Source organism: Elephantulus edwardii, unplaced genomic scaffold (genome assembly GCF_000299155.1).
Source record: "Elephantulus edwardii isolate Elephantulus edwardi_28Jun2011 unplaced genomic scaffold, EleEdw1.0 scaffold00065, whole genome shotgun sequence".
Taxonomy (NCBI): domain Eukaryota; kingdom Metazoa; phylum Chordata; class Mammalia; order Macroscelidea; family Macroscelididae; genus Elephantulus; species Elephantulus edwardii.
This window is the reverse complement of record NW_006399815.1, coordinates 2,987,620-2,996,374: the sequence shown is the minus strand read 5'-3', so window position 1 is coordinate 2,996,374 and position 8,755 is coordinate 2,987,620.

Below are 8,755 nucleotides of genomic sequence, written 5' to 3'. Positions count from 1 at the left end.
GAGTCATAAGTAGGTTAGATATTACTTCAAATTTAGAGATAAACCGAAAGGCAGGATGACTATATGACTTGCCCTGGACATATACAAGTTGGCTTATTTAGCCAAACTGAGTTTGAGTTTCTTGATTTCTGATCTAAAATCCTATCTATTGAGGAAATCCGAAAAGTTGAGCTTGGAAAAGTAACTTTGGAGAAATTTGAGGCATTGGAGATCTGGTTCTAGTCAACCACAATAAAGCCACTATTGCAATAAAATGAGCCACATGAATGTGCTGGTTCCTCAGCATGCATAAAGTTTTGTTTACACTGTACTTTTGTCTAGGAAGTGTGCAATAGCATTATGAAAAAGTTTGAAATATTTCAAGAATTACCAAGACATGAAACAGAGACAGGAAGTAAGCACGTGGGGAAATGGTGTCAGTGGACTTGCAAAATGCAGGGTTGTCACAAACCTTCAATTAAAAAAAATGCAGACTCTCAAAAGTGCAATAAAGTGAAACAAAGTAAATCAAAGTTTGTCTATTCTGTGGGAATAGCCTCTACTTAGTTTGCTTAGATACCCTTCTCTTCTTGTCTCAGAATTGCTTTACCCCTAAGCACAGAGGAATTTCAACAGACGTTACCAATTTGGGGTTGTTCTAATGATGGTTATGAAATGATACCGTTGGTTTACTGACCGCTAACTGGCTTGGCGGCTCCTGGCCAGAGGTCTGCCATGACCTGAGTCTAAGAGTGAAGATGCTCACTGAGTTGACATTTTCCTTCTGGAGTTTGTTGATGTTGTACATCAAGGAACATAATTCCAGTCTATGAAAAGGTTAAATGTGTTTTCTACTTCACTAGAAAGAAGATAATGAAGAGAATTCAAAGCTTAAAATATCCAGCCCATAAGAAGAAAATGCTGCTAAATTGTTGTTAATTTTTAAATTTTTTTAAGATGTCATCCTTTTCCCTTCTATTTTCCTTTCCCTTGTTACTGATTTTCTTATTTTTCACTAGTAAAATTCTCCATAGCTGGACTTCTGTCTATCTCCTTAGAAATAGTTTACTAATCTAGTTCTAATTTTACTTGACTTTTCAGCGGCATCTAACACTGTACACCATCTGCCCTTCCTTTTCTTGAAACTCTCTATTTTTTTTTTACTCTCCTCTCCTCCTACATTTTCACTTCCTCCACCAGCTCTCAATTTCTTCAGAGACTTCTCCTGATGACATACCCAAAGTATGGGAAATGAAATCTGGCCATCCTCCTTTTAAGGAGCATTCTGGCTGCACTCTTTTCAAGACAGATTTGTTTGTTCTTTTAGAAGTTTGGGGTTTGCAACAATAGCAGGGACAAAATGAAGCTGAAAGACACAATTTTAACTGAGAACAGGCTGAAATAATAAGTGAGACACAGTTTCTGTTTTAACTCAAAAGATGGAAAAGTAGAGGTGGAGTCACAGTAGTTTTTGTCTAAATTACACACAGATTACAATAAACACACGCAAATGGAGTATTCTTATGCACACCAAGAATACAGATGTCCCTTGCACTGTGTACTCAGGGCTTAATTCAACTGGGGCACAAAGTATTTGTTGAATTAGTGAATGAAACAGAGTCAGCTCCTCACCAAGACTTTGATAAATTATTAGTTGCTGGCTCATTTGTTGATCATCAGAGAATGAAATTAAAACAAAATGTATTTACTACTTAAGTAACATTCTAAAAGAATTTTTTACTAAATTATTTCAAGAAAACATCTGTCCTATTTCTTAGGATCTAATTATATACTATATTTCCTTAATTTCCTGTCCCATTGTCATCACTGTCTGGCCCCAACTATAACCCTCAGAAGAAGGTATCTTATTTTTTCTCTTTGTTGTTGTTATTGTTATGTGCCGTCGAGTCGTTTTGCGACTCATAGCGACCCTATGCACAACAGCCCTAAATCCTGCTCTATCCTGCGCCAACCGCACTGCCTCTGACACACCCATCCCGATTATCCCAGTCACTGAATCAATCCATCTCATAGAGGGTCTTCCCCTCCTTTGCCGTCCCTCCACCCTCCCAAGCATGATGTCCCTCTCCAAGGACCCGTCCCTCCTGGCAACATGTCCAAAGTATGTCAGACGAAGCCCCAGAATCCTTGCCTCCAAGGAGGAGCTTGGTTTAATCCTCTCCAAGATGAATCTGTTTGTTTTCCTGGCAGTCCATGGTACATTCAGTACTCTTCTCCAGCACCACAGCTCAAAGACATCCACTCTCCTTCTGTCCTCCTTAGTCATTGTCCAACTCTCTGATGCATAACAAGTGATTGCAAAGACCATGGCCTGTATCAGGCGCACCTTAGTCTCCAGAGAGACACTGTTGCTCCTGGGTACTTTAGAGAGGTCCCTAACAGCAGACTTTCCCATCGCGATACGCTTTTTGATTTCCTGACTGCTGGTGCCAAGAGTGTTGACTGTGGAGCCGAGCAAACTGAAGCTGTGAACAATCTCAATCTCTTCGTCATCCATCCTGACGCTGCCAATTGGTCCAGTGGTGAGAATCTTTGCCTTCTTGACATTGAGCCTCAGTCCATAGTGAAGGCTGCAGTCCTTGACCCTTCGCAGCAAGTGCATGAGGTCCTCCTCAGTTTCAGCAAGCAGGGTTGTGTCATCTGCATAACGCAGATTGTTAATAGATCTTCCACCAATCCTGATGGCACAATTCTCCTCATAGAGCCCAGCCTCTCGGATAATCTGCTCTGCATACATGTTGAAAAGGTATGAAGACAGGATGCATCCCTGGCGCACACCCTTCCCAATTTTGAACCATGCAGTGTTACCCTGCTCTGTTTTGACTACTGCCTCTTGGTCCAATTATAGGTTTCGCATTAGCACAATTAAATGTTCTGGGATTCCCATTCTTCTCAGAGTCAGCCACAGTTTGTTGTGATCCACACCGTCAAATGCCTTTGCATAATCAATGAAACACAGATAGACATTCTTCTGGTATTCTCTGCTTTCAGCCAAGATCCATCTAACATCAGCAACAATATCCCTAGTACCATGACCCCTTCTAAACCCAGCCTGGACTTCCGACAGTTCTCTGCTCTGCTGATGTGCTGTTCTAATCGTTTTTGGATAATCTTCAGTAGAATCTTGCTTGCATGTGAAATCAATGACACTGTTCTGTAGTTTCCACACTCAATTGGATCACCTTTCTTTGGAATGGGAACAAATATAGATCTCTTCCAGTCTTTATTTTTTAGGAAACTGAGGTATATCTAATTTGTTGACTTGAGACTTGAATATAAACTTTCTCCCTTTGTTTTAAGACTTGAATATAAACTTTTAAAAACTCAAATCAGAAAACATAAAATAAGCTTATATCAGGAAATTTCCTGTAAGTCTTGGGTTCAATAGTAGTAATAAATATGTAGCCTGTATTAAATACAGTTAAAAATTCAATTGATCTATGAATTCAGTGTAATTCCAACTAAAATTTTATCACACTATTTCTATAGAAACTGGCTAAATGATTCCAAAATGTATATGGAAATGCAAATGTCCTAGACAAATCAAACTAACTTATAAATAGAAAAAAAAAGAAAGAAAGCTGATTTTAGGACTTATATAACTACATTAATTAAGAGAGTGTAACCTTGATAAAAGGATTGAGATATAGATCTATGGAACAAAAAACCTCAGAAATAGACCTACATATGTATGATCAGTTGATTTTCAGCAAAGATGCTAATGTAATTCAGTGTTGCTTGTTGTTGTTAAGTGCTGTCTAGTAGAGTACAACCCATAGTGATCCTATAAACCAAAGACCTGAACTCTGTTCTATAACTATCATGGGTTCTCTAAGTGCATAGAGCTTCCAGAGGCATGTTGTTTTGGAAGTGGATGTCATTCCTGCTTCTAAACCTATCTTAATCTTGGAGCTCCACCAAACACTGTCCACTACAGGTAACCATTATGATATTTGGCACAGCAGTGGCAGCATATTGTTCAGTAACACAGCAATCCCATGTTACCTCAGTACAGCGAAATGACAGACCAGTGTTCTACCACTTAGAAGAATATTCCTCCCAAACACAATTAGCACCAGGCCCTGGAGGCCCAACTGACTTTAAATACAAAGGCCCACCCTCCAGGTCCAGATTGACTTTAAACAAGAGGCTTCCAGCCCAGAACTCATTGTTATCTAAATCCAGCAAATCCAATGAGCTCACAGTGATTGTGATTGTGAACAAAATGAAAAAACCTGATCAAACAGTTCACACCTGACCCTCAATCAAAACAAGAGAATTCACTTTCCAGATTTAAACCACTGCACACAAGAAAAGCTTTTCAATGTTGTTGTTGTCATCATGTGCCATCAACTTGCCTGCTGGATATTTGTTTGTTGTTGTTGTTCTGTGCCATCAAATTGACTATGACTCAAAGTGACTTTATGGAAACAATTTTGAACCTTACCCTATCCCATGCCATCCTCATGATCACTGTTGAGCTGAAACATATTTTGGCAGTCACAGTGTCAGACCATCTTGTTGTGGGGCTTCCTCTCCTTCACTGACCCTCTCCCTTCCTGAGCATCAAGTCTGTCTTCAAGTACTGATTCCATCAAGGAACACTCCGGTTGCACTTCCTTCAGACAGCCTTGTCAGTTCTTTTGGCAGTTCATGGTATATTCAATACTCTTTGCCAACACCATAACTCAAAGGCATCTCTTCTTTTTTCATTCATTGTCCAAATTTCAGATGCATAGAAAGCAACTGAAAATATTGTGAGTTAGATATTTTCAAGAACATGACACCATATATAAACATTTACCCAAAATGGATCAAAAAACTAAATTTAACAACAAAAATTATAAAACTTCTAGGAGATAAAATAGGAAAACAATCTTTGTGTTAGCATAGGCAAAGTGTTCTATTTAAACACAAAGCTTATGAACCATTAAAGAAAAAAAATGATAATATGAACTTTTAAAAAATCAGAGATTCTTTTTTCCCCCTTCTTCACAGGGAGCCATTAAGAAAATGAAAAGGCAAGAAGTATCTTAATATTAAGGGCTGCTATAACAAAATACCCTAAGGTGGACGACTTAAAAGAAAAAAATCCAGATACTGTGTGTGTGTGTGTGTGTGTGTGTGTGTATGACAGTGACAGTTCTAAAGGGGACCAATTTCAACCAGGGTATTGGCCATGTTGACTCTTTCTGATGGGTCTAATATAAACTGTTCCAAGTATCTTGCTGAGCTCTTGGTGGCTCCCAGCAAGACTTGGTCATCGGCTTATAGATATGTCTACATATGATGCCTTTCCCATGCCACTCATGTTACTGAACGCAAGGGGTTCTTTCTGTAGTCAATTGCCAATAACAGATGGATTGCAATATCCATATGAACTTTATTACAAATCTGGGAGGACAATGAGTTCCCATCAAAAACTGCCTCCTTATCTAGGAGTGGTCATTAGGCTTTTATACCAAGGTGAGTACTAACTCACTTAAAAATGCACTTTTGTTAGTAAAATAAAAGAATTTCTACATCTGAAAAGAACAGTTCTAGTAATTCAGGAAGGGTAATTCTGATAAACAAGCAGATTAAGATACAATTTACAAATGACTGAGGAAAACAGCTTCAAAGAGGTAACTGATGCATTTGCTCTCCTGGTGAACAGACAGATTAAACTACTTTACATGACTAAAGAAAGGAAACAGAATTTTAAGACCAAGTAACTACTTTTGTAGGGTGGAGAAAACGAATGTCAATTTTATAACTATAGTTTTGTAACTGATACATATTTAGAGAATTCTGAATTTATTAGTACCACCCCATCACTTAGATAGAATTAGGACCTGTCCTGCTCCATTATGCAAACAAGAACACAACCTAAGTACAGGGACTGGGACTTCAACAATACTTCACAATTCAAACTAGGACACAATTTAATTTGAGACACATTTCAAGCTATAAGATAGGGGAGATTGCACATTTATTTCTGCTTCTTCGGTAGCCTACTGGGTAGGGAACGGTAGTACTTCTCTGGAGAGTTGCATCAACGAAATGAAAAATCTCCTCTCAAACAATTAACAGCTTCTGAAAACTTGTAGAATGGTCAGCTGTAAGTCTATGTTGACTCAATGGCAATGAGTGAATATTTCTGCATAAGTAATTACTCCCAAAGAATATGCAATTTAAAACAGCAAATACACGTCATTTCATGGTTTCTGTGAGTCAGGAATCCTGGAAGTATCAGGTAAGCAGTTGGTTGAGGCTGGAGTCATGTCTATATTCACCTAGGAGAATACATTCCCAGGAATGTGGCTGTGGACATAAGATCTGCCAGCAGTTCTCAACTTTTGCCACAGGAGCCTCACCATTGTGCCCGACTGACTGTCCTCATAACCTAGCAACTAGTGAATGGTTCCAGAAGGAGTGAGAGACCACACTGAAGAGAAATGGTAGTAATTTTATATTGTACTTTCTGAAATAACATTTCTTACTTCTAATATATTCTATTTTAAAAAGGGTATCCCTAGAGTCAGTCCACACTTAGGAGGGCTTGAACTAAGCAGTACCTTTTGAGGGGAGTATTATGGAAGAATTTGTTGTTATAGCCTTCAAATCACCACAACATAGAGCTGCCTAAGAATTGATGTACAGAATAGACGTGAAATATTTACAATTTTCTAGGAAGATAGTTTGTGTGTGTGTGTGTGTGTGTGTGTGTGTGTGTGTGTGTTTGAAGAAAAGAAATAGAAGCAGGAGTGCCATCCACTTCCTACATAAAATGCCTCCGGAAACACTATGAACTTTAATAAATGTTGATAGTTGTAGAGGAGCTTCAGGCCTTTTGTTCATAGGGTCGCTATGAGCCAAAGGCAATTAACAACAACAACACTATAAAAATAGTTTAAATTGTTGGATAGATAGCTCAAAATAAGCTTTGGTTTTCTAGTGGCAAGGAGCTGTGCTGCCATCCCCAAAGCACACAATTCAAATCCCCCAGCTGTTCCACAAGAGAAAGATGAGTAATCTCCTCCTGTGCAATCTACTGCCTCAGAAAACCCGCTGAAGGGTCAGCTGCGTCAGTGCCAAGTCAATGGAACTCGATAACAGCAACTGCATAATAAGCACATGAAAAGATGCTCAGCATTAGTCCTCAAAGCAGAAAAGGAAAACTAGTATGCATTTACTTTGCTGCGGTTGTGTGCTATTCAGCTGAAATCCACTCATGACCCTTCACTGTGTTTTCAAAGGCTGCAAATTACACAGGAGGAAATCACCCTTCTTTCTTTAAGGTCAGCTGGTGGATTTAAAATGTCTACATTTGACTTGGCAGTGAAATGTATTACCCACTAGATCACCAGAGCACCCTGTGTTTTACTAGAATAGCTAAAATGAAAAAGACTGAACATTTTAACTAAATGTTGGTGAGATGTGGAACACCTGGACCACAACATTGCTAGTGCATAGTTATGTTGGAATAAAATGTTTGTTTTACACTTAACATACAGTCCAACTATTCTAAACTATTTACCCAAGACAAATGAAAGCATTTGACACCATTAAGACATGTACACATAGGTTTATGATAAATTGAATCACAATAATTAAAAGAATTCAGAATAACGCTAATGTCTGTCATTAGGTAGTGGAGAAACAGAATATGCTTGAGTCATAAAATAAAAGGCTACTCAAGGGAGCAAACTGACAATACAAAAAAACCACATGAATTAACTGGAGAATCATTCTAAAGGAAAGAATTCAGACATGAAAGAAGCTATTTACATAAAGTTCTAGAACGTTACAGAGTTACTAGTAACAACAAAACAGGTTGGGTTTTGCCTTAGACTAGGGTGAAGGGGAAAACCAAAAGGCACAGGGACTCTTTAGGGTTAAAAGGGTGGAAATGTAATCCTGGATCTGCTTTACCTAAAAGCATATAAAACACCCACATCACAAAAAAGGCAAAGAAAATGTTTTACAGGCTCACCTTCTTTCCTCTCTTTTCGGAAAAGTCTTAATGCTATCAAGTACAGGTTATGGTCTTTGCAGTCACTTGCTATGCGTCAGAGAGCTGAACAATGACTAGGGATGATAGAAGGAGAGTTGATGCCTTTGAGCTGTAGTGTTAGAGAAGAGTATTGAACATACCATGGACTGCTAAGAGAACAAACAGCTTTGACCTGGAGAGGGTTAAGCCAGACTGCTCATTGGAGGCAAGGATTCTGAAGCTTTGTCTGGCATGCTTTGGACATGTTGCAAGGTGGGACTTGGAGAGGGACATCATGCCTGGGAGGGTGGAGGTATAGCGTAGGAGAGGAAGACCCTCTATGAGGTGGATTGATTCAGTGACTGTAGTAATGTGAGTAGGTATGTCCGAGACAATAAGATTGGCACAGGATAGAGCAGGGTTTAGGGCTGTTGTACATAGGGTTATTATGATTCACAGGAGACTCGACAGCACATAACAACAACAACAAAATGAATGATTTCCCCCCCCCAACAACAACAACAAAATGAATGATTTTTTCCCAAAAGAATTAAAATATCAGTAATAGCTGTATCTTTTAAATGTATAAGCAAAGTGTAAGTAGCAAACAATAATAAAAATACATCTAAGGAGGAAAATACATTAAAAAGGAATTTTTTTGTGTGTTTGAAATCAGTATTTCAAATTCCAAAGAACTACAAGTTACTTCTTCAAATTAGGAAAATATACTGAAGACAAATATACATATAAACCACATTATTAGCAAGAATAATTCAACAT